Source organism: Scyliorhinus torazame, chromosome 7, assembly GCF_047496885.1.
Source record: "Scyliorhinus torazame isolate Kashiwa2021f chromosome 7, sScyTor2.1, whole genome shotgun sequence".
NCBI lineage: Eukaryota > Metazoa > Chordata > Chondrichthyes > Carcharhiniformes > Scyliorhinidae > Scyliorhinus > Scyliorhinus torazame.
The window spans coordinates 316,349,617-316,375,140 of record NC_092713.1 but is presented as its reverse complement, the minus strand read 5'-3'; the positions used below and the strand labels follow the sequence as shown (position 1 = coordinate 316,375,140).

General features: G+C 48.4%; 1 long non-coding RNA gene across 1 annotated transcript; it reads left to right on the top strand.

The window, feature by feature from the left end:
- The first annotated feature begins 5,116 nt into the window (after positions 1 to 5,116).
- On the top strand, positions 5,117 to 24,349 carry LOC140427508 (uncharacterized). Its single transcript, XR_011948533.1, has 3 exons — positions 5,117 to 5,196; positions 7,843 to 7,972; positions 23,055 to 24,349. It is a non-coding gene; the product is annotated as an uncharacterized lncRNA (long non-coding RNA).
- The last annotated feature ends 1,175 nt before the right edge of the window (positions 24,350 to 25,524 follow it).

The window sequence follows — 25,524 nt, the reverse complement described above, 5'->3', positions numbered from 1 at the left end:
CCATTATGTTACCCATGACTGAATTCTCACCAAGTCCCATTCACCCATCACCCTTGTGCTGGCTGAATTACGTTGGCTCCCTGTTGTAATCAATGCTTCAATTAAAAAATTCTCAACTTTGTTTTCAAATCCCTCCTTCACCTCATCCCTCCCTATCTCTGTCATCTCCTCCAGCCCCACAATGCTCTAAAACAGTGTTTTTCAAACTTTCTGTTCCTGGGACCCACTTGTACCAATTGGACGGCTTGCGCAACCCATCATTTTCACCGATCATTAATGTGATAGGTGAGCCTGCCCGATCCTCACGATCTCACTTGCTTTGTCATTCAATGTCACATTCCTGCTAAAGACTTCACAGAATCACAGCATTTACAGTGCAGAGGCAGGCCATTCGGCCCATCGAGTCTACACTGGCCCTTGGAAAGAGCACCCGACCCAACCCCACACTTCCACCCTATCCCCGTAACCCCACCTTACCTTACCTTACCTTTTTTGGACACTAAGGGCAATTTAGCACAGCCAATCCACCTACCCCTGCACATCTTTGTAATTGTGGGAGGAAACTGGAGCACCCGGAGGAAACCCACGCAGACACGGGGAGAACGTGCAGACTCCGCACAGACAGTGACCCAAGCCGGAATCGAAGCTGGGACCCTGGCGCTGTGAAGCCACTGTGCTAACCACGATGCTACTGTGCTGCCCCCTTCAGCTGATGATTTAAGTTTTCACTGCATCCTTTGAAAACGTTTGCCCTCAAACTCGCCATGTTTAGTCTTCAAATGCTTTTGAAACTTCGAGGCTTTTATACTTTAATTTGCCAGTACTTCCCTGCATATAACACACATGGGCTTTGCCTCCTGATTTGGAATGGCACAATTAACAAAGCCGTACCTCAAGAAATCATCTCAGCACTGCTTTGTTCCCAATTTCAATCGTTTCTTTGTTTGAAACGATCCATCGTCAGTTCTTCACAGACGTTTTGCCTTGCTTGCTCTCAGATAGAACATGGAGGAATCTCTCCTCTCTGCTGCCGCTTCTAGCCAGGAGACTGCATCATTCTATTTAAAGACCAGTCGCGGCCGGCATTCTCAATTTAAAAGCGATTTGGAATGCTGCAACCGATCGCTCCGCAACCCTCCTGTCACCCGCCCACAACCCATCTGTGGGCCACGAACTGCAGTTTGAAAAATGAAAATTCCTGTTGGCTACTTGCATACCTCCGATTTCCATCTCTCCACCTCTGCCAACCAAGCCTTTAGCTGCGTGGGGCCTAAGCCCTTCTCAGTCGCTCTTGTTCTCTCGCTCTCTCTCTCTCTCTCTCTCCCTCTCTACCTCATACTTTAAAGTTACTACTTTGACCAAGTTTCTGGTCATCTGCCTGAATATCTCCTGTAGCTCAGTGTCAAATGTTGCCTTTTACCACTCCTGGAAGTACCTTGGGATGATGTTTAAGTCACATTGCTGTTTTCATTCTATGGGATCTCATACATCAATCCAAAGGCTCAAACAGGGTCTTTCTTTAACATCTTATTCAAAATATGGCACCTTAGACAGTGCAGATCTCTCTCAGTAATTTCCCAAACTGTCAGCCTTGATCATGTGCTCAAATCCTTCGAGCATGGCTTAAACCCATTCTGTCTGAGTCAGAAGGAGGAGAGCTTTCAACGAGCCACATCTAATACTTTGGAATAAAGCCAGAGAATGGCAGTCATCCACAACACCATTGGCAATCAAAGACTGGCTGAAAACGGGTATTCAGAATTCTAGACAAATAACCCAAGGCTCACGAAAGAGTCGAAAAGGTGCAGAAAGCTGAAGCATTGTGGGCAGATTCACAATAAAGTACATCTTCTCTTTCCTGACAATTCTTTCAAACGAGCAGCCATTATAATGCACTGACCTTTCGATCACCCTCCCCAACAGCAGGCGAGACCGGGTCTCAGCAAAGTATGAATTGGAAAGCTCATTGGCGTGTTAATATCAATTGCATCCAATCTTAGAAATAATATTCTCCCTGCTAAAAATATACACCTGACTTTTGGGGCCTGAAAGTGTAACAGAACAATTTGGATGAAACGCAGTTACAACACATTTTCAAAAATGGATTTAAACATTATGCAGATACAGAGCGGAATTGGCCTTGTATTTAGAGGTGACCTATCTGTGATCAAGTGTTTTCATCAGACAGATGTGGTGATATGCCTGTGCACAGTTTCATATATAGTTAGCGATGTGACCTCCAACCAGCTGGTGGTGATAAAGATCTATTGTGTGACTCGAGACGCCTGCCAGTTGGTAGTAAGTTGTACAAGAGGATGGTTGTACTTAGAGTAGCTCCAGGAGATTTCACTGAACTCATTTAGTGGCCATTGTCTGGATAATAGTTATCTTTAGTTATCTTTATTATAGTTAGTTATGTTTCCATGTGTTTGTTAAATCATTTTTCTAGTTAAACAACTAGATGGTCTGTCTACGTCATAACGCAAAGCACAACAACAGGTAGTTGGGGCTGTTCCAAAGGAAACAAAGCAATAAAGCCCCGATTACCATTTTTAAAGAAAGATGCACATTTTGCTTGGTTGAATTAAACAGAAAGGCGATCAGCGTAGGATGGTTGATGGAACTGTTTAACTATGGATGGTAAGATGTGTTTCATAACCCAGGATTCTCTGTCTGCAGGATCCTCCGTTTTCGCACTCACGCCCACAGATTTCCCGATTGCCCGGCTGGTTGGGTGGAGAATCCCGCTGCCGGTGGGGATGTACCACACAAGAAAACGTGTGTGGCGGGACAGACAATCCCACCCCAGATCTATGAATGACGAATTTGATATAAAATAGTAAGTTTAAATATTAGTTGCAGTAATGTAGATAGAGGCCAGTTTAATTCTAGTGAGTTCACAAAGGACAAAGGAATTCAGCAAGCATGGCAAGGAAGGGGTGTCTGGTAGAGGGGAAAAGGATGCTGGGTAACAAGAGGCCCAGGGTTAAGGAATGAGAACTGAGCCAATTAGGATGTATGACCAGGTCAAGAGGGGTATAGGATGACCTATGGGAATCTGTATGTGAAACTTGATGCCATTTGAATGCATTTGCAGAGATACCTTTGTCTTGGACCTCATTCATTTCCAAGGGGTCCAGGAGACTGGTTCTGTGTTCTGTGTCCCTGAGAAGCGAGTCAGACTTGCAAGTTGGTTAAAAATAAATAATACGATGCCTACAAATCCATCTCGAGTTTTATTGAGGCCAGACTGATGGGTAAAGAATTCAACATTTGTCATGGTAAGCTGTAAAAACTACAATGCAATTACAGCTAATTTTTTAATCTGTGTGGTGGATCTGTTCACCAAATGTATGCATTACCGTCCAGGTTTTAACCATACCATTGTATTTGTAATGGTCTTTTCTTCGATTTGATGGTACATTTGCTCCTCCAGCATGTGGTATTATCATAATTGGAAGAACTGCAAGGGTTAATGAAGTGTTGAGAGTAGTCATCAGAGGGAGCTACAGTGATGCAAAGCCTTGTGGGAGAGTGTGTGTAGGAGTTAGCTAGAGAGAGTCAGAAGTACAAATAGTGTCAATGAGAGCAGATAGTTTATATCAGAAGTGAGATTAGCTGTAGATGAGTGTAGTTTAAATGTTAATAATCAACTGTGTATTATTTAGGAGTGCGGGTCGAATCCAAATAGTAGTGTTAATAAATTTATAGCTTTATTTAAGTTCAATCTATTTTACGGTCTTTGGGAACACCACGCCGACCATCCTGAAATAAGCAACACAAAGAACACCACATGGCAGAGGGTTGCAGACACAAATCCCACTCCTCAGTCCTGATTTTCATGCCTCTGACTGTATTGGAATGGAGACAGTGTGTGTGTGGGGAGGGAGGGGGGGGGGTGCAGATTATACATTGGTGGACGGGACCTGATTCCAGGATTCCTGCCCCCACATTCCTGTCTTATGGAATTTTTATGACCCTGTTCTGGCAAAGTGGAGTTGAGACCACAAATCGATTAGCCATGATCCTATTGAATGATGGAGCAGGTCCGATGGGCCAAATGCCTATTCCTGCTCCGATGTTCCTATGTTCCTGATCTTGTGTTCAAATTCCTCCATTGTTTAACCCTTTCCGACCTTTATGTCCTCATCCAGGCCTTCTTCCGCTCCTCGAACTGTACTTTTCGGCAATTTTGACCCCCTTGTGTGTGTCCAGCTTCCTTGGCTACTCCTTGAAGGTCATGCCTTCATCTCTGTAATATGTGTATTGGATGCAACCACATCTCTCTTCCTAAAGTCTATCTTTGACCAAACCTTAGTTCACTTGTCTTAATAATATCCGCCTTTATCTCAGCACCAATGTTTATTGGAATGTGCTGCTTTAAAGTCCTTTGAGTCATTTTGCTACTATAAAGGCAGGTTTCATTGCATAACCTTACATGGTATTCACAACACAGAAACGGATTATTCAGTTCAACGGGTCCATGCCGGTCTTTATGTTCCGCATGAGATTCCTTCCACCTCCCCCTTCATCAAACGTCATCAACGTATCAACAACATGTATTAATGTGGTACCTTTGACTCAATAAAACGTGCCAAGGTATTTCCCAGGAGCTTATCAAACAACATGTGACACCGAGTCACCATGGGAAATAGTAGGGAAGAGGACAAAAACCTTGTTCAAAGAGGGAGGTTGAAGGAGGGTTCTACAAGAGGAATGGGAGGTAGAGAGGTTGAGGGAGGGAGTTTTGCAGTTGATGACTTGGACAGCTGAGAGCACCAATGCCGGAACGGCTAACATTGGGAATACTCAAGGGGCCAAAGTTGAACTTATCAGTTGCATATTCGTTTGGGGGCTGTGGGTTTGGAGGAGATTACAGGAACAGAGAGGGACTTAAAAGCAGAGCCACCATGGGAAATATTAGGGAAGAGAATTGACAAGAAAACTTCCCATTCCTATCTCCCTCAGGTATTTCTTTGTCTTCCCGTGGAAAGCGTCTCACTTCCACTGCTCTCTACGATAGTGCTTCCACATTCTAACCTACTGTTTTTGTCGGTGTTGCCTGCTGCAGATGGGACCCAGCTCGCATATGTCGCGACCTATAATCCGTTAGCCTCGTGACGCTCACTTCTGAAGCCTGCAAAGAAATTGAGGTGGTTGAAGAGCATGACTTGATTGATTAAATCCCTGAAGAAGGTACGCTTTCAAATTCCGTATTCACATTATATCCTTCTTCGAAAACTATTAATAATGAATACTGAGCTGGAATCTCTAATGAATATTAGTCACACCAGCAACATGTAAAATGTTTAAATAGAGAGGCTCCATTGACCTAATTAATGACACCAATGCGACTTTCTCATTGAATATGCTGTGCATGGTATAACATAGTTTTAATGACTGTTGAGTTCAGCTTTAAATGAATATCATATTTGTCACAAAATGTGCTTGAACTGTTGGGTAATAGTCACATTACGGTGGTTCAGAGTGATATATTGCTGCAATGAGTAACCCCTTCATATAATACCCCCTTTGGGAGCCATAAGACAACAGCATTATTATGAAGGACATGATATAAATGAAGTGTTGTGCACTTCAGTTTAGTACAAAGAAATTATTTAGTGAAATGAGCAATTGACCTCGTTGCAGTTTAGGTCCATTGTTCAAGGCCGATGATGATCTGAGGTTTTCATGGAATCTGTGCACAAGGCACGTGTTTGACACTGCTGTGGAACTGTGGACATGATCTGTGCCAGCTTTGCTCTACAACCTCAGCCAAGTTTCTACCTTCCTCCCCTGACAGTCACTGGCAGGATTCCAATCCTTTGCTCAAAGGGATGGAGGAACAGAAGTCGGCCACAGAGCCCCTCGAGCCTGCCACATACAATTACATAAATCTACAGAACAGAAACAGGCCATTTAGTTCAAATAGTCTGTTGTTGCTGCTTCACTTGAAGCTCCACCCAGTCCACTTCATCTCACTTAACCAAGGGCGGCACGATGACACTGCTGCGTCACAGCTCTGGGGATCCGGGTTCAATTCCAGCCTTGGATGACTATGCGGAGTCTGCACCCTCTCCCCGCGTCTGCCAGGGTTTCCTCCGGGTGCTCCGGTTTCCTCCCACAGTTCAAAGATGTGCAGGTTAGGTGGATTGGCCACGCTAAATTATCCCATTAGTGTGTAAAAACGTCTGGGTAAAGTTGTGGGGCAGGGGAGTGAGCCTGGGAATACTGCTGTTTCAGAGGGCTGGTACAGACTTGATGGGTCGAAAGGCCTCCTTCCAAACTCTGTCTCCCTCATGTGTTTATCCAGCTCCACCTTAAAATGCATCGAAACCATTTATCTCAACCATTCCCTCTGCTATCAAGTCCTGCTCTCCCCACTCACTGGGTAAAGACTTTTCTGCTTAGTTCCCGACTGTATTAAATAGTGACTATCCCCGTAACAGCCTCCCCGAACAAGCGCTGGAATGTGGCGACCAGGGGCTTTTTGCAGTAACTTCATTTGAAGCCTACTTGTGACAATAAACGATTTTCATTTCATTTCATTTCTTATATTTTTGTTTCCTAGATTTGGTCTCTGTCTCAAGTCTGAAAACATTGTCTTTATATTGACCCTTTCAAACCCTTTCATCATCAAAAATGTCTCTAATAGTTTGCCCCTCAGCCTTCCTTTGACAGGGAAAATAATCCCAGCATGTTTAGTCTGTCCTGATATGTTCCACTATTAAATCGGAAGATGGTACCTTAGCGCTGATACCAGGCTGTGTAGCTTAACACCTGATAAACTGCCCCAGTAAGAACCTTACCAATCTCAGTTTCTGCATCAGATTTTGAGGCGGGATTGGCGAGATGTCGGGTGGTATTTTCTGGCTGTTCCCATCGGCGGGATCTTCCTTCTCCACCGATGGCGCCCCGCCCTCTCCCCGCCACGGGGCCTACGGCAGAAGATGGTGTGGACAATGGAAAATCCCCGTTGGTGGCAGTGCCGCTGTCCAATGGCAGAATGCCTTTGCCGCCAGTAAAGTGGGGGGCGGGGGGAGGAAAATCCCACCCGTTGTATTCCACTGAACGCCCATCAGTATCACTAAGTGTACAGCCAGTGATATGTAGGACTGTATCGAATTTACAGTGCAGAAGGAGGCCATTCGGCCCATCGATTCTGCAGCAACCCTTGGAAAGAGCACCCTACCCAAGCTCACAACTCCTGTAACCCAGTAACCCGACCCAACCTTTGTTTGGCCACTAAGGGCAATTTAGCATGGCCAATCCACCGAACCTGCACATCTTTAGACTGTGGGAGGAAACCGGAGCACCCGGAGGAAACCCATGCAGACACGGGGAGAGCATGCAGACACCACACAGACAGTGACCCAAGCCAGGAATCAAACCTGGGACCCTGGAGCTGTGAAGCAACAGTGCTAACCACTATGCTACCATGCTGCCCACAGCAGTATGCAACAATTATGCAGTGGCCAGAAATGATAGGGGGGTCACATGGTCATATAACTGAAACAATTAATCTCAGAGTGTAAGGATCCTCTTACAAATCCTTGCTAGTCCCTTATTTTCCATTATTTCCTGTTCTTTTGGATTTTATCATTTCTGTATCTGGATAAAGATTTGCCTATGCCTTTAAGACGGACTGCACCTTTAATTCAAAACCAGAAGGTCCCAGCAGTCTGTGCTGCTGCTCTGGCATAAATGATGACACACCTTGATGGACTTCGATGGCAACCAATAAGCTGTTTTGGAATTCCAGATCTCAATTGACACTCAATGCTGATTGGTGCTGACCATTCCAGAATGTTCCTGATTCTGTGAAACTGTGCTTGCTTTCAGTTTTCATTTTGATCATGAAGCTAGAGGGCCACACCTCTGATTTCTCACTAAAGACATGAATAAAAGACCCTCTCTCTGCAAGCCAGATTAACCCGGAGGGAAATCCAGTCCAGCACCAGCTGCAGGCAAGGTGGGTTGTTTGAAAACCTTCTTAAAATCACACGTGGAGAACTCTAGTCTTATCTCAGTGAGGTTGATAGATAATCTGGTGAAGGTGGAAGCAAGTCAGAATTAAACAGACCTGAGGCGGATCCTCCAAGTGAAGGCCAAGGTTAATACAAGTTAGAGGGGCTCCCACAGCCTGAGAGTCCAGTCCAAATGTTTCAGCCAGAATAACCGCATTAGCAATCCAATTAGTGGGTCCGACACTCCATGTCCTGGGAAGACAGCCCGCTATAACATTTTCAATAACAACAAGGACACTTATCTCTCTTTCTTCCAATTTAATCCCTGTCATTTTACCTATTTCCCTTCTCCCTGTGTGTGTCTTATGCATGTTTGGGTAGAGTGGATAAGACCATAAGACATAGGAGCAGAATTAGGCCACTTGGCCCATCGAGTCTGCTCCGCCATTCAATCATGGCTGATATGTTTCTCATTCCCATTTTCCTGCCTTCTCCCCATAACCCCTGATCCCCTTATTAATCAAGAACCTATCTATCTCTGACTTAAAGACACTCAGTGAATTGGCCTCCACAGCCTTCTGCGGCAAAGAGTTCCACAGATTCACCACCCTCTGGTTGAAGAAATTCCTCCTCATCACTGTTTTAAAGGATCGTCCCTTTAGTCTGAGATGGTGTCCTCTGGTTCTAGTTTTTCCTACAAGTGGAAACATCCTCTCCACGTCCCCTCTATTCAGGCCTCGCAATATCTTGTACGTTTCAATAAGATCCCCTCTCATCCTTCTAAACTCCAACGAGTACAGACCCAGAGTCCTCAAACGTTCCTCATATGACAAATTCTTCATTCCAGGGATCATTCTTGTGACCCTCCTCTGGACCCTTTCCAAGGCCAGCTCATCCTTCCTTAGATATGCGGCCCAAAACTGCTCACAATACTCCAAATGGGGTCGGACCAGAGCATTATACAGCCTCAGAAGTACATCCCTGGTCTTGTATTCTAGCCCTCTTGACATGAATGCTAACATTGCATTTGCCTTCTTAACTGCCGACTGAACCTGCAGATTAACCTTAAGAGAGTCGTGAACAAGTCCCTTTTGCGCTTCTGCTTTCCAAAGCATTTCCCCATTTAGAGTGTAGGACGGTAACGTGGAAAGTAATGGATTAGCTGGCCGATATTCTGTTACAATTATTGCATGTCTTATCTTTATTTTTATTATGAATAAGGGGTTGCTTTTCACTTACAAACCTGGGGCTTAATTCTCCCAAAATGGGACGATGTCACCACGCCATAGTAAAAACGCTGGAGTTTTACTCTGGAGATGCAAAAAAGTACAGCTAATTCAATGCCCTGCAGGGGGCTAGCAGAGATCCGGAATAATTCACGCAGCTTTAGTTGTGGATAGGGCCCCCGCACCTCCGGTTTGGAATCCGTGCATGCGCACAGCGGCGTCCTCTAGTGGCCTCCTGGAGAATTGCCGGACCGGCGCTGGGCCCGATTTTGGTATGAAAGTGGATTCTCCGCTCCGGCGCCGAACCCGATTTTGGCGCGGGACTGCGGCGATTCCAGCTCCTGGTGCCTGTAAGTTATTGGAGCAGTCAAGGGTCAAAGATCTGAGACAGTACATATGAATTATTGGTTCATTCACTTGTGTTGGGTGTCCGGGGCCTGTGGGGCTCAAATTGACCACACACTAGGCCAGGGTGTCGTAATAAGAGAGGTCGAGTGATATGGGGAATGCGACAATCAGGAATGCAGAACCATAATAGGCACAAAGCCAGAAAAATAAATCTTTATGATTGGACACTGTCTAATTAAAAATCCAATTATAGATTGTCAAGGAAAAGCAAGGAGTTGTCCACAGTGTTTGAACAAAATCTCACCCCTTCCTCAATTGCACCAGAACAGATTGGCTGTTGTAGCTGACGCTAAACTGCAATGGGACTTCAGAAGGGTTTTGGTTTGTCCTGAGAATCGTTAAGGCACATGTATCTCTGTTACCTCCTTCAGCCTCGCCAAGATCTGGGCATGTCTCCGATTCTGCTCTCCTGAGCTTCCCTGATTCTCGCCGCTCCACCAGTGGAGGCCTTTGACGGCCTCGATCCTAAACTTCTTCAGCTTCCTATCGCTCTTCCCTTCGCCCAGGTGCTCCTCAAACCTGCATCTTTTACCAACCTGTTTCACCTTCCCTAAAAGCTCCTTCAGTGGCCTCCTGTCAAATGTTGTTGATGACGCTTCTGTAATGCACCATGGGATGTTTTACTGTGTTAAGAGCTGCTGTGCAAATGTACATGGCTGTGGTATAAACGTGAATTCTTTGGGGCTCTGATATTCATTGCTGGCAAGCCCACGGCCACAGTGATACTGGCATTTGGCTGCACATCCCCCTCCCCCCTGCAACCCCGCAGAGTTTAACGTGGGTGAGTGCGAGGTCATCCACAGTGAACGCAAGAAAAATAAATCAGAGCATTTTTTAATTGATGGGAAACTAAATGCTGTAGCAAAGCAAAGAGATTTGGGATTCCAAGTACAAAAATCATTTAAAACCAATGGACAGGAACAAAAAGCAATCAAAAAGCAAATAGGATGTCGGGCTTTATCTCCAGGGCTCAGGATTGCAAAGGGGACAAAGTTATGTTTCATTTGTATGGCGCCATGGTCAAATCCACTCTGTATTTAGTTTTGGACATCACGCCTCAGGAATTATATATTGTCCTTGTCGGGTCTCAGAGAGTTACATTATGAGAACAGTTTACATAAACCTGGTTGGTATTCCCATGAGTACAGAAGGTAAATGTGATCAAGCGGTTTGACTGTAAAATGTTTTCAATACAGCGAAACCATTTTCTCTGATGAGGACATTTAATCTGAAAATGAAATGAAATGAAAATCGCTTATTGTCACGAGTAGGCTTCAATGAAGTTACTGTGAAAAGCCCCTAGTCGCCACATTCTGGCGCCTGTTCGGGGAGGCTGGTAGGGGAATCGAACCGTGCTGCTGGCCTGCCTTGGTCTGCTTTAAAAGCCAGCAATTTAGCCTAGTGTGCTAAACCAGCCCCTGTAAGGGCTATAAGGGCTACAACATTAAGAAAAGAAAGGAGCATTGACTTTGCCACACGAAGAGTAGAATAAGTTTGGCCCAAGGTAGCTCAGATGATGGGGTTTCCCTCCCCCATCGATTCGGACTGCCTCACAACCGCTTCACACTCCAATGAGTATCAATTTCCCCCCCCCCCCCTCCACCCCCCAACCTTCCCACCCGAGGACGAAGCCCGATCACGCCCAGGAAATCGCTCTGCCAGCTCACAAATTGTGACTGGGTGGGAAACTGCCCATAAGCGCGGCCAGGACAGGCGGCCTGGTCCAAGACCTTGCCCACCCAGCACAAATTTGCTGTGAGCTCAGGGCCCGCAGTAAGCACATTCCTTCTTTCTCACACGCCCACCGCCCCCACCACTCTGTGAAATTCAGACCAACAAATCATTCCCTCAACATGAGCTGGAGGTCAGTTGGATATCTCAGGTCAAAGATCAATAGATTTTTGTTAGGTAAACGTATGAAGGGTCATGGAGCTAGGGCTGATAAATGGAGCGCAGATCTGAATCGATCATGATTTAAGTGAATGCCAGAGAATTCTTAAGAGGAGGAATGGAATGTTCTGGCTCCAAGGACTGTTGTTCCACTAATCAGAATAAACTCGGATTGTATTCTTGCCTGTTCTCGGGTGCCTACCTGAGAGGAGGAAGGGTTGTTGATGGTGATCGGAAAGAGTAAACTTGAGGCTAGAACAATTTTTTTTATTTAAAAAAATTTTTTTTATTAAGGTTTTCATAAAATATCAATAACAAAATGAAAAAGGAACCCAACAGGGTTAAGTACAAAACACAGTCTAGAAAAGCAACCCTCCCTCCCCCCCTCCCCCCTGTACATAAATAATAAATTAACATTGACACCCCGACTTAACACAACAGGTATGTACAACCCCTCAGACCCTTCAGTGTAAATAACAAAAACGAAAATCAAGTAAACCCACCCCCCCCCCCCCCCCCCGCCCGAGCTGCTGCTGCCATTGACCAATGTCTACCATTCTGCCAGGAAGTCTAAGAACGGTTGCCACCGCCTAAAGAACCCTTGTCCCGACTCTCTCAAGGCGAATTTCACCCTCTCCAACTTAATAAACCCCGCCATATCGTTGATCCAGGATTCCACACTTGGGGGCCTCGTATCCTTCCACTGAAGAAGAATCCTTCGCCGGGCTACCAGGGACGCAAAGGCCAGAATACCGGCCTCTTTCGCCTCCTGCACTCCAGGCTCCTCTGCGACCCCAAATATTGTGAGCCCCCAGCCCGGTTTGACCCTGAACCCTACCACCCTCGACACCGTCCTCGCTACGCCCGTCCAAAATTCCTCCAGCGCTGGGCACACCCAGAATATATGGGTGTGGTTTGCTGGGCTCCCTGATCACCTAACACACCTGTCCTCACCCCCATAGAACCGGCTCATCCTTGTCCCGGTCATGTGTGCCCTGTGCAGCACATTAAACTGTATGAGGCTGAGCCTCACGCACGATGAAGAAGAGTTCACCCCCCTAGGGAATCTGCCCACGCCCCCTCTTCGATCTCCTCTCCCAACTCCTCCTCCCACATACTTTTCACCTCCACCACCGAGGCTCCTCCTCCTCCTGCATCACCTGGTAAGTTTCCGAGATCTTCCCCACTCCCACCCACCCCCCCGAGAGCACCCTGTCCTGTACTGTGTGTGGCAGTAGCCGTGGAAATTCCACCACCTGCCGCCTGACAAATGCCCTTACCTGTAAGTACCTGAAGGTGTTCCCCGGGGGGGAGCCCGTACTTCTCCTCCAGCTCACCCAGGCTCGCGAACTTCCCGTCCACAAACAGGTCCCCCAACCTTCGTATCCCTGCCCTGTGCCACCCAGAAAAACCTCCATCTGGTCTCCCTGGGACGAACCGATGGTTCCCCCGTATTGGGGTCCACACCGAGGCCCCAACTTCCCCCCTGTGCCGCCTCCACTGCCCCCAGATTTTGAGGGCAGCAGCCACCACCGGGCCCGTGGTATACCTCCTTGGAGGGAACGGCAGCGGCGCCATTGCCAGCGCCCCCAGACTCGGATCCACACAAGACGCCGTCTCCAGCCTCTTCCATGCAGCCCCTCCCCCTCCATCACCCACTTGGGCACTATCATCGCATTGACGGCCCAGTAGTACCCACAGAGGTTGGGCAGCGCCAGCTCTCCCCCCTATCTCTACTCCGCTCCAGGAACACCCTTCTCACCCTCGGAGTCCCTCGCGCCCACACAAACCCCATTATACTCCTGTTGACCCGCCGAAAGAAGGCCTTCGGGATAAACACGGGGAGGCACTGGAACAGGAACAAAAACCTTGGGAGCACCGTCATTTTGACTGACTGCACCCTACCCGCCAAGGACAGCGGCAACGCGTCCCACCTCTTGAACTCCTCCTCCATTTGCTCCACCAGCCTTGCGAAATTAAGCCTATGCAGGGCTCCCCAGCTCCTGGCCACCTGGACCCCCAAATACCTGAAGCTCCTCTCCGCCCTTTTTAGTGGGAGCTCGCCAATTCCCCTCTCCTGGTCCCCTGGGTGAACCACGAACAGCTCGCTCTTCCCCATGTTGAGCTTGTACCCCGAAAAATCCCCGAATTCCCTAAGGATCCTCATTACCTCCGGCATTCCCCCCACCGGGTCCGCCACATATAGCAGCAAGTCATCCGCATAGAGCGACACCCTATGCTCCTCCCCACCCCGCACCAACCCCCTCCAGTTCCTTGACTCCCTCAGTTCCATAGCCAGGGGTTCAATCGCCAGTGCGAAGAGCAGGGGGGACAGGGGCCACCCCTGCCTCGTCCCTCGGTGCAACAAAAAGTACTCGGACCTCCTCCTGTTTGTGGCCACACTTGCCAACGGGACCTCATACAACAGCCTAACCCACCTGACAAACCCCTCCCCAAACCCAAACCTCTTCAGCACCTCCCACAGGTACCCCCACTCTACCCTATCGAAGGCTTTCTCAGCGTCCATCGCCACCACTATCTCCGCCTCCCCCTCCCTCGCCAGCATCACGATAATGTTCAAAAGCCTCCGCACATTCGCGTTCAACTGCCTCCCCTTCACAAACCCGTCTGGTCTTCGTGGATGATCTGCGGCACACAATCCTCAATCCTCGTGGCTAGGACCTTCGCCAGCACCTTGGCATCTACATTTAACAACAAAATCGGTCTGTAAGACGCACACTGCAGGGAATCCTTGTCCCGCTTCTGGATCAAGGAGATCAGTGCCCGGGACATTGTCGGGGGCAAAGCCCCCCCCCCCCCCCCCCCCCCCCCCCCCCCCCTTGCCTCACTGAAGGTCCTAACTAGCAATGGGCCCAACAGGTCCATATAATTTTCATAGAATTCGACCGGGAAACCGTCCGGCCCCGGTGCCTTCCCCGCCTGCATTCTTCCTATCCCTTTGGTCAGCTCCTCCAACCCAATCGGGGCCCCCAGTCCTGCCACCAGTCCCTCTTCCACCTTTGGAAACCTCAATTGGTCCAGGAAGCAGCCCATCCCTCCCTCCTCCCGTGGGGGCTCGGATCGGTACAATTCCTCGTAGAAGTCCCTGAAGACCCCATTGATGCCAACCTCACTCAGTACCACACTCTCTCCCCTGTCCTTAACTCCCCCGATCTCCCTAGCTGCGTCCCGCTTCCGAAGCTAATGCACCAGCATCCGGCTTGCCTTTTCCCCATACTCGTAGACCGCCCCCTGGGCCTTCCTCCACTGCACCTCCGCTTTTTGGTGGTCAACAGGTCGAATTCGGCCTGGAGGCTGCGCCTCTTCCTCAACAATCCTTCCTCGGGCTCCTCCGCATACCTCCTGTCTACCCTCACCATCTCCCCCACCAGCCTCTCCCTCTCCCCCCGCTCCTTGTGGGCCCTAATGGAGATCAGCTCTCCCCTAACCACCGCCTTCAGCGCCTCCCATATCATCCCCATTCGGACCTCCCCGTTATCATTGGCCTCCAGGTACCTCTTTATACTTCCTCGGACCCGCTCGCTCACCTCCTCGTCCGCCAACAGCCCCACCTCCAAGCGCCACAACGGGGGTTGGTCCCTCTCCTCCCCCAGCTCTAAGTCCACCCAATGCGGGGCATGGTCTGAAATGGCTATCGACGAATACTCAGTATCCTCTACTCTCGCTATCAGCGCCCTGCTCAAAATAAAAAAGTCGATTCGGGAATAAGCCTTATGGACATGTGAGAAGAATGAAAATTCCCTAGCCCCCGGCCTTTGCAAATCTCCAAGGGTCCACCCCTCCCATCTGGTCCATAAACCCCCTCAGCACTCTAGCCGCCGCCAGCTTCCTACCCGTCCTAGACCCGGAGCGATCCAGTGCCGGATCCAACACCGTGTTAAAGTCTCCCCCCATTATCAGGCCCCCCACTTCCAAGTCTGGGATCTGACCCAATATGCGCCACATAAAACCCGCATCGTCCCAGTTCAACAAAGAACAAAGAACAAAGAAATGTACAGCACAGGAACAGGCCCTTCGGCCCTCCAAGCCCGTGCTGACCATGCTGCCCAACTAAACTACAATCTTCTACACTTCCTGGGTCCGTATCCCTCTATTCCCATCCGATTCATGTATTTGTCAAGATGCCCTTAAATGTCACTATCGTCCCTGCTTCCACCACCTCCTCCGGTAGCGAGTTCCAGGCACCCACTACCCTCTGCGTAAAAAACTTGTCTCGTACATCTACTCTAAACCTTGCCCCTCTCACCTTAAACCTATGCCCCCTAGTAATTGACCCCTCTACCCCGGGGAAAAGCCTCTGACTATCCAGTTCGGGGCATACACATTGACCAGTACCACCCTCTCTCCCTGCAGCTTACCACTTACCATTACGTACCTACCGCCATTGTCTGCCACAATGTTCGACGCCTCGAATGACACCTTCTTTCCCACCAAGATCGCCACCCCTCGATTTTTGGCATCCAGCCCCGAATGAAACACCTGACCTACCCACCCTTTCCTCAATCTTACCTGGTCTGCCACCTTCAGGTGTGTCTCCTGGAGCATAACCACATCCGCCTTGAGCCCCTTCAGGTGCGCAAACACGCGGGCCCGCTTGACCGGCCCATTCAGTCCCCTAACATTCCAGGTTATCAGCCGGATCAGGGAAGTGGCATACTGCTGGGATCAGTTCTGGGTCCTCTGCTGTTTGTGATTTTCATTAATGACTTGGATGAGGGAGTTGAAGGGTGGGTCAGTAAATTTGCAGACGATACGAAGATTGGTGGAGTTGTGGATAGTGAGGAGGGCTGTTGTCGGCTGCAAAGAGACATAGATAGGATGCAGAGCTGGGCTGAGAAGTGGCAGATGGAGTTTAACCCTGAAAAGTGTGAGGTTGTCCATTTTGGAAGGACAAATATGAATGCGGAATACAGGGTTAACGGTAGGGTTCTTGGCAATGTGGAGGAGCAGAGAGATCTTGGGGTCTATGTCCATACATCTTTGAAAGTTGCCACTCAAGTGGATAGAGCTGTGAAGAAGGCCTATGGTGCGCTAGCGTTCATTAACAGAGGGATTGAATTTAAGAGCCGTGAGGTGATGATGCAGCTGTACAAAACTTTGGTAAGGCCACATTTGGAGTACTGTGTACAGTTCTGGTCGCCTCATTTTAGGAAGGATGTGGAAGCTTTGGAAAAGGTGCAAAGGAGATTTACCAGGATGGTGTCTGGAATGGAGATTAGGTCTTACGAGGAAAGGTTGAGGGTGCTAGGCCTTTTCTCATTAGAACGGAGAAGGATGAGGGGCAACTTGATAGAGGTTTATAAGATGATCAGGGGAATAGATAGAGTAGACAGTCAGAGACTTTTTCCCCGGGTGGAACAAACCATTACAACGGGACATAAATTTAAGGTGAATGGTGGAAGATATAGGGGGGATGTCAGAGGTAGGTTCTTTACCCAGAGAGTAGTGGGGGCATGGAATGCACTGCCTGTGGAGGTAGTTGAGTCAGAAACATTAGGGACCTTCAAGCAGCTATCGGATAGGTACATGGATTACGGTAGAATGATATAGTGTAGATTAATTTGTTTTTAAGGACAGCACGGTAGCATTGTGGATAGCACAATTGCTTCACAGCTCCAGGTTCCCAGGTTCGATTCCGGCTTGGGTCACTGTCTGTGCGGAGTCTGCACATCCTCCCCGTGTGTGCGTGGGTTTCCTCCGGGTGCTCCGGTTTCCTCCCAGAGTCCAAAGATGTGCAGGTTAGGTGGATTGGCCATGATTAATTGCCCTTAGTGTCCAAAATTGCCCATAGTGTTGGGTGGAGGTGTTGACTTTGGGTAAGGTGCTCTTTCCAAGAGCTGGTGCAGACTCAATGGGCCGAATGATAATCTATGATTAATCTAGGACAAAGGTTCGGCACAACATCGTGGGCCGAAGGGCCTGTTCTGTGCTGTATTTTTCTACGTTCTATGTTCTAAGTTCTTCGGGGTGAGAAAGCGGCTGCCTGGACGCAGGTGGCAGAGCCCGTGAGCGCCGTGGGCCCCAGCGCCAACGCTGGCCAGCAGTGTCGCAAGAAGCTGCACAACCTCCTGCCAGCGGCCAGGGTGAGTAACCAGTCCCGTGTCCCTGGCACTGCCCCCCCCATGCCACACTGATAGGGAGGTGGTTTGGAGACCAGGAAGAGATCAGCCCTGGTCTGATTGAATGGCGGAGCAGCTCGAAGGGCTGAATTGCCGACTTCTTTTCCTAATTCCAATGTTCCTGTGTTTCTTTGTTGCTATGTCACACTCAATACATTCACACATACACGGTATCCCTGATTTGGACATTACGACCTTGTTCCTGATTCTGGCCCCATCAATTAACTTATTATTCCCTATTCTAATGTTATCCATCCCTCTTGGTATAGTGTGCGCCTTGGTATTCCTCTCTGGTTGGGGCTGGTTTAGCACAGTGGGCTAAACAGCTGGCTTGTAACGCAGAACAATGCCAGCAGCGCGGGTTCAATTCCCGTACCGGCCTCCCCGAACAGGGGCCGAAATGTGGCGACTAGGGGCTTTTCACAGTAATCTCATTGAAGCCTACTTGTGACAATAAGCGATTATTATTATTATTTGATATCATCACCACTGCCAAGTTAGTGTATACCCTCTCCAATAGCAGTAGCAAAAGGAACTCAGGGATAAAAACAAGATACTGCAGATGCTGGAAATCTGAAATGTAAAAAAATGAAAATCCTGGGAAACCTCAGCAAGTCTGGAAGCCCCTTCGTGGAGAGAAATGGAGTTAACGTTTCAGGTCCATACGACTCTTCATCAGAGCTGCAGAGAGGGAGAAATGTGGTGGATTTTATAATCTGGAAGAGGGGGTGGAGCAGAGCAGAAAGCCAGTGATTTGTGGGAGCTAAGGAGCGATGGCAACAATGGTCAGGAGGACGTGATAACGGCAGTGTGAAGGGTGATAGAAGATGGTAAAAGTGGTACGAAGCTAAGATAGCAGAATGTGTTAATGGGAGCACAAACATCGGTGCTCAGTGAAACCAAAACAAAACAACAGGTGGCCCAATGGGGGAGGGAGAGAAGGGGCTGCATTGGGACAAAAGCTTTTTTTGGATTTTATAAGAGTGACGATGAAGGGAAAGGTCACAGTCTAAAGTTGTTGAACTCAATGTTGAGTCCCGAGGGCACGGGCATCTCTAATCAGAAGATGAGGTGCTGCACCCCCAGCTTGCGTTGGGCATCACTGGAACACTGCAGCAGGCCGAAGATGGACATTTGGGCGTGAGGGCAAGATGCTGTGTTGAACTGGCAAGCACCGGAAACGTTAGGGCCGTGTTTGTGGACAGAACAAAGGTGTCCCACGAGGTGGTCACCCACCCTGCGTTTAGTCTCCCCAATGTAGAGTAGACCGCATTGGGAGCAGCGAATACAGTAGACCAAATTGGAGGAGATGCAAGTGAAATGTTGCTTCATCTGAAAAGATTGTCCGGGGGCTTGAATGATGAGGAGGGAGGAGGTAGAGTGACAGGTGTTAAACCTTCGGTGATTGCAAAGGAAGGTGCCATGGATACGGGATGAGGGTGTATTTGGGTGCAAATCATCCGGCCTGTACTGGTCCCATCTCCCACAGATATGGTCCCAGTGTCCCAAGAATCTAAAGCTCTCCCTCCTGCACCATCTTTCCAGCCACACCCTCACTTGCCTTTTCCTCCTATTTCCTCTATTTGGGCAGCCCGGTAGCACAAGTGGATAGCACTGTGACTTCACAGCGCCAGGGTCCCAGGTTCGATTCCCTGCTGGGTCACTGTCTGTGCGGAGTCTGCATGTTCTCCCCGTGTCTGCGTGGGTTTCCTCCGGGTGCTCCGGTTTCCTCCCACAGTCCAAAGACGTGCAGGTTAGGTGGATTGGCCATGATAAATTGCCTTTAGTGACCAAAAATGTTAGGAGGGGTTACTGGGTTACAGGGATAGGGTGGAAGTGAGGGCTTAAGCGGGTCGGTGCAGACCCGATGGGCCGAATGGCCTCCTTCTGCACTGTATGTTCTATGTTGTTCTGAGCTCACTTGTACGTGGTACTGGGGGTCATCAGGAGATCACTACTTTTGAGTTCTTGCTTCCTAATTTCCTTTCTAAGTCCCTAAATTCCGACTGCAGGGACAGAGTCCTCTTTCTGGCTATATCGCTGGTACCGAAGTGGAAGACGATTGCTGACCATTGCTCCCTCTCCCTCAGAGTGCCCTGCAGCTGCTCACTGACATTCGTGACTCTGGCACCAAAGTGGCAGCACAGCATTCTGGATTCACGTCTGCGACCCTACCCGTCACGACGGTCTTCCAGAATTGTGGGCTGATCCCTGTGTCGCTGAGCCACCCAGGGCACCATGGCCTTGCTACTCCCCAGATGAACCAGCACCTCCATCAATATTCAGAACTGCTGGAGAGGGGGGTGCAATCATGGGCCTCCTCTACTCTCTGCCTGTTCCTTATTGACTGTTCCCTGTGGTCACTCATTCCCCCTCCTCCTGCATACTCTTCAACTACAGGGTGACCACATCAGTAAACTTGTAATCCACAAAGTTCCCAACATCACGCCCCAGTAATGTCAGTTCCCAAACCTTCTTCTTCGTTGAAATTCATGGAATCCCTACGGTGCAGAAGGAGGCCCTTCGGCCCATCGAGTCTGCAGCGGCTCTCCGAAACAGCACTCTACCTAGGCTCACACCTCCGTCCTATCCCCGTAACTCCTCACATTGATCATGGCCAACCCACCTTACCTGCACATATCGGGACACAAAGGGGCAAGTTAGAACGTCCAATTCTCCGGAACGGCACATCTGTGGACTGTGGGAGGAAACCGGAGTACCCGGAGGAAACCGGGGAGAATGTGCAAACTCCACGCAGACAGTGGCCTGAGGCCGGAATTGAACCGGGGTCCCTGGCGCTGTGAGGCAGCAGCGCTAACCCACTGTTCCGGAGCTCAAGTTGCTGCAACACATGACATTCCTGCACTTATGATTATCCAGAATACGGGCAACATCCTGGAGTTTCTCCGCAGCACAAGATGTGCACTTTCGAGTATGGAGCTTCCTGATTGTTCTTCTATTTATTCATTCACAGAATTACCGAATTTTTACAGCACAGAAGGAGGCTATTCATTAATTGTGCCTGCACTGGCTCTCCAAGTCAACAGTTTACTTAATATCAACTCGCGCCTTCTCCCCAAAACCCTGCACATTATTTCCTTTCTGAATACCTTGAGTGAACTGGATTCTCGAGCAGTCCAGAGAAGGTTCATTAGTTTAATCCCGGGTATGAAGATGCTGGCGTTGGACTGGGCTGAGCTCAGTAAGAAGTCTTACAACACCAGATTAAAGTCCAATAGGTTTGTTTCAAATCACTAGCTTTCGGAGCACGGCAATTCGAAACAATTGGACTTTAACCTGGTGTTGTAAGACTTCTTACTGTTAATCCCGGGTATGGAGAGGTTGTCCTCTGAGGAGAGGTTGAGTAAGTTGGGCCTGTACTCATTGGGAGTTTAGGAGAATGAGAAGCGACCTTATTGAGTCAAACAGGATTCTCGGGGAGGCTTGACAGGGTCGATGCTGAGAGGATATTTCCTCTTGTGGGAGAGTCTCGGACCAGAGGACATAATCTCAGAGTAAGGGGTTGTCCACTTAAGACAGATATGAGGAGGAATTTCTTCTCTCAGAGGGTAGTGAATCTGTGGAATTCTTTACCGCAGAGAGCTGTGGAGGTTGGGTCGTTAAGTATGTTCAAGGCTGAAGTAGACAGAATTTTAACCAGTCAGGGAATCGAGGGTTATGGGGATAAAGTGGGAATTTGGTGTTGCGGATTGTCCTATCAGATCAGTCATGATTACATTGAATGGCAGAGCAGACCCGATGGGCTGAATGGCCTATGTGGTAGTCACCACTAGCTGTATTATATGTAGTACGGTAAGACTCATATACTAGAGGTACATGGGTAAATCCCTGCCTGCTGGCTCCGCCCAGCTCACCGAGCTGCAGCCATTCTGGTTCCAGCTACAGGAGGCACAACATCTTTGCTCAATAAAGCCCCGATTATTCCACTACTCTCGTCTTTGTGGTAATTGATAGTGCATCAGCCTCCTTCTGCTCCTCAGTCTTATGGTCTTATTCCAGGCCCAACCTCTCGCTGTGAAAAAGTGTTTTCTCATATCACCTATGCGTTTCTTGGAAAGTACTCTAAATCTGTTTCTTTAAATCTTGCCATGAGCTGGAACTGTTTCTCTCTCACTATTCTGCCCCAACCCCCTCTCGATTTTCAACGCCTCGAGCAACCTTCCTCCCAGCATCCTTTTCTCCAAGGAAAACAGTCCTAACTTCTCCAAACTATCTTCATAATTGAGGTTCTTCAGCCCCGAAACGATTCTCGTCAATCTCTTCTGCTCCCTCTATGGGAGGAAAATCCTGCAGGTGACAGGATAGGCTGTGGAAACCAGTCGATTATCCGGCTGATTGTTACACCTAAACCCATCTCATCAATACAGAGTGGTGTGTTACACCAGGTCCACTCGGCCCTCTCAACCAAAAACAAACGTTTGTGTTTATGTATCACCTTCAATGTAGGCAAAAATCCTAAAGCAGGTCACAGGAGGATAAATCAGGCAAAGAGTTAGCCACACCGAGACACAGAAGAGCATGTTGGGGCAGGAGACCGAGGAGGTAGGGTCTCAAAGGAGGAACGAGAGGTAGCGAGTCGGAGAGAGGCACCGAGGGAAATCCAGAGTTCAGGACGTCAGCAGCTTGAAGGCATATAATAATAATAATCTTTATTGTCTCAGGTAGGCTTACACTAACATTGCAATGAAGTTACTGTGAAAAGCCCCTGGTCGCCACATTCCAGCGCCTGTTCGGGTACACAGCGGGAGAATTCAAAATGTCCAATTCACCTAACAGCACGTCTTTCGGGACTTGTGGGAGGAAACTGGAGCACCCGGGGGAAACCCACGCAGGCACGGGGAGAACGCACTGACTCCGCACAGACAGTGAGCCAAGCCGGGAATCGAACCTGGGACCCTGGAGCTGTGAAGCCACAGTGCTAACCACTGTGCTATCGTGCCGCCCACATATCTGCCAATAGTGGTTAATAAAACAATTTTGTTTGAGCAGAGAAATGCATTATGGAAAGTAACAGACGCACGCCCATTGACGTTTGTGCTTGTGTTTATCAATGTGAAATAGCATGGTGTCACAGAGTGGTTAGCGGGCCCTATTGATTTTGCAGCACAGCTAGCTCTATATATCTACCACAAAGCTACCCTGTGAACATGAATCTCTCAGGCAACTGATAACAGTCTTCCAAAATTGAAATCTCAGCATGTTTGAAGTCTGTTTTTAAAAAAACATTCCAGCTGCATTGGATTGATGTGATCTGTCCGTTCTGCTTTTGCCATTTATTGATAGTGCACTCTCTTTGTGAAAAGATTAAACGCACAGTGAGAATTCATTTTGTACAATGTGCTGGATCAGAAGGCAACCGGCCATCATTTCTGCTGATGTAACTCTGTATTTCCTGTCTGCAGAGATCATGGTGTCCGCAGCGTCGCACGATGTTTGGGACTAAACGTGACATTGACGAAGTAGGTACAAACCCTGGCTGATTCCTTCGGAGGAGGTGGTTTGGTCAGCACTATTGGGAGTATTGGAACTGGCTGCTTAATGCCTGGAAGGTGTCATGATGTGCAAACATGCAACCAATGAACACTCAGAATAGGACGCAACCAATGGGCAGTCAGGACAATCAAGAGGTGGCATCACTACAAGGAGGCAAGACATAAACACTATAAAGGGGATGAGGCACTCACACCCTGCCTCTTTCCACAAACAGACATCTGGAGAGTCAGACAGGGTTGATCAGCAGCATCACACCCCAGCACGTGGCTTAGAGCAAGCTGCTACAGTTAGACTGAGTTACTGCAGTTAGATTAGCAGAGAGTCAAACTCATTTGAGAACTGTGTTAACAGTTCAATCAACACGTTGAACTCATTTCAGAGTCTGGAGCATCCTTTAGTTAAGACTGCATCAAGTAGCAGCCTGTGTTATCCGAAGCAGCATAACACAACAGAAGGGAGCGGCTCCAACAACACTCAAGAAGCTTGGCACCACTCAGGGCAAAGCGGACTGCATGTTCAGTACCCCATCCACAGTAGCAACAGTCTGCGCCATCTATAAGATTCACCGCAGCAACTACCCAAACCTCTTCCAACAGCACCTTCAAAACCCACAAACTCTACCACCTAAAAGAAGACACATGGGAACCGCCAACTGAAAGACGTCCCTCCAAGCTGCGAACCATCCTGACTTTGACCTGCATCACCGTGCTTTTTCTGTCGCTATGTCGATATTGTCCTGTGGGAGTACCTTTAAGAAATGGGTGTTTATAAATGGGTGTGTATATAAATATCTGTAGTGCGAGTACCTTTAAGAAATGGGTGTTTACTACTGCAGTGATGTCAGAGAGTGGGTGGAGCTGGGCTGTCTGTCAGCTTTTTACTTTCATTTTTGGCTGTTTGCTGCAGGGTGTGTTGTAGTTTCGTTTTCAGAACTGGATAGCTGCAGGCACAACCAGAAGGTGTATGAATCTCTCTCTGTAATCTAAAGACTGTCAATCGATCCTGGTGATTTTAAACTAATAACAGTAGTGACTTTAACCTGATGTGCTTCTGGTAAAAGATGTTTTAAGTCTTATGGATGTTAAAAGGAAAGCTTAAAGGATTATTTAGTGTTGTATTCTTTGGGGGTTGTATTTGAATTAATGGTTGCTAAGATGTTCACTGTATGTTTTAAAAAGGTTAACTTGAGTTCATAGAATAAACATTGTTTTGCTTTAAAAAATACTTCTCCATTTTCTGCTGTACCACACCTGTAGAGTGGGCCGTGTGCTCCCCATACCGCAATTTAGTAAAAGTTGTGGGTCAGGTGAACTCCATGATACACTTTGGGGTTCTATAAACCCTGGCCCATAATAACATCCTGGAACTCCCACCCTGACAGCACTGCGGCGTTACCTACACCACATAGACTGCAGTGGTTCAAGACGCTGGCACATCATCATGACGTTTTCAAGGGCAATGAAGAATGGGCAATAAACGCTGGCCGAGCCAACAGTCCACATCCCATGAACGAAAAAAAAAACGGAGGCACTCTGCCTCATTCATGATAAATTATTTAAATGCGATGGCAACAGGACTGTATGAACTCACATTGACCAGAGGACATCCCAAAGTGCATTGCAGCCAATGAAGTACTTTTTGAGGTCTGTAATCACTGTATATTACTGGAATTCAGCAACCAATGTTCTCTGAAGCTCTGACAAAGAACAATGATAAAATGGCCAGAAGGGTCAAGGTGAAAAGTGGCTCTGAGCCCACACTTGCTGGCAAGTGGCCCCTTAATAATTCGCCTGTTGGCCTGCCATCCAATTAAAAGCCAGAAACTTTCAAGTTTAAGCAGCACCATCAAGAGGTGGACACTGATGAGGATGATAGGAAACATTTTGAACTGTGCCAGGACTATTCAAGACAATTAAAAATCTCCATGCTGTGGGTTAAGGGGGAAGCCCCTCCCGGATGATCGTGGGGCCATGTTGCTGGACTCATAAAATGGTCCCAAATTGGGCCTTTAATTGCGGCAAATCGCTGCTCCCACCTTTGAGTAGGCAACCTTTCTCCATTTCTGTTCCCAGCAATGGGAACATGGCAAGGTGGTACTACATCAGGGGACCAATATGAAGTAGCTCCCTGGCGTTTTAGCACTTAAATCAGTTTCAATTCACCTCCAGCGGGAGGACATAGGCCGGGATTCTCTTGTCCGATGACCGGAGAATTGGCTCCAATCGCGCCGGCACGGTCACTGCGGCGCCGGTTGGGGGCCATTGAAAGTGCCCCCCCCCCTCGGCGATTCTCCGCACTCGACAGGCCGAGTGCCTGCCGAGTCCCGCCGGCGTCATTTGCGTATGGTCCTACCCGGCAGAACCTCGGCGTTCTGGCTGC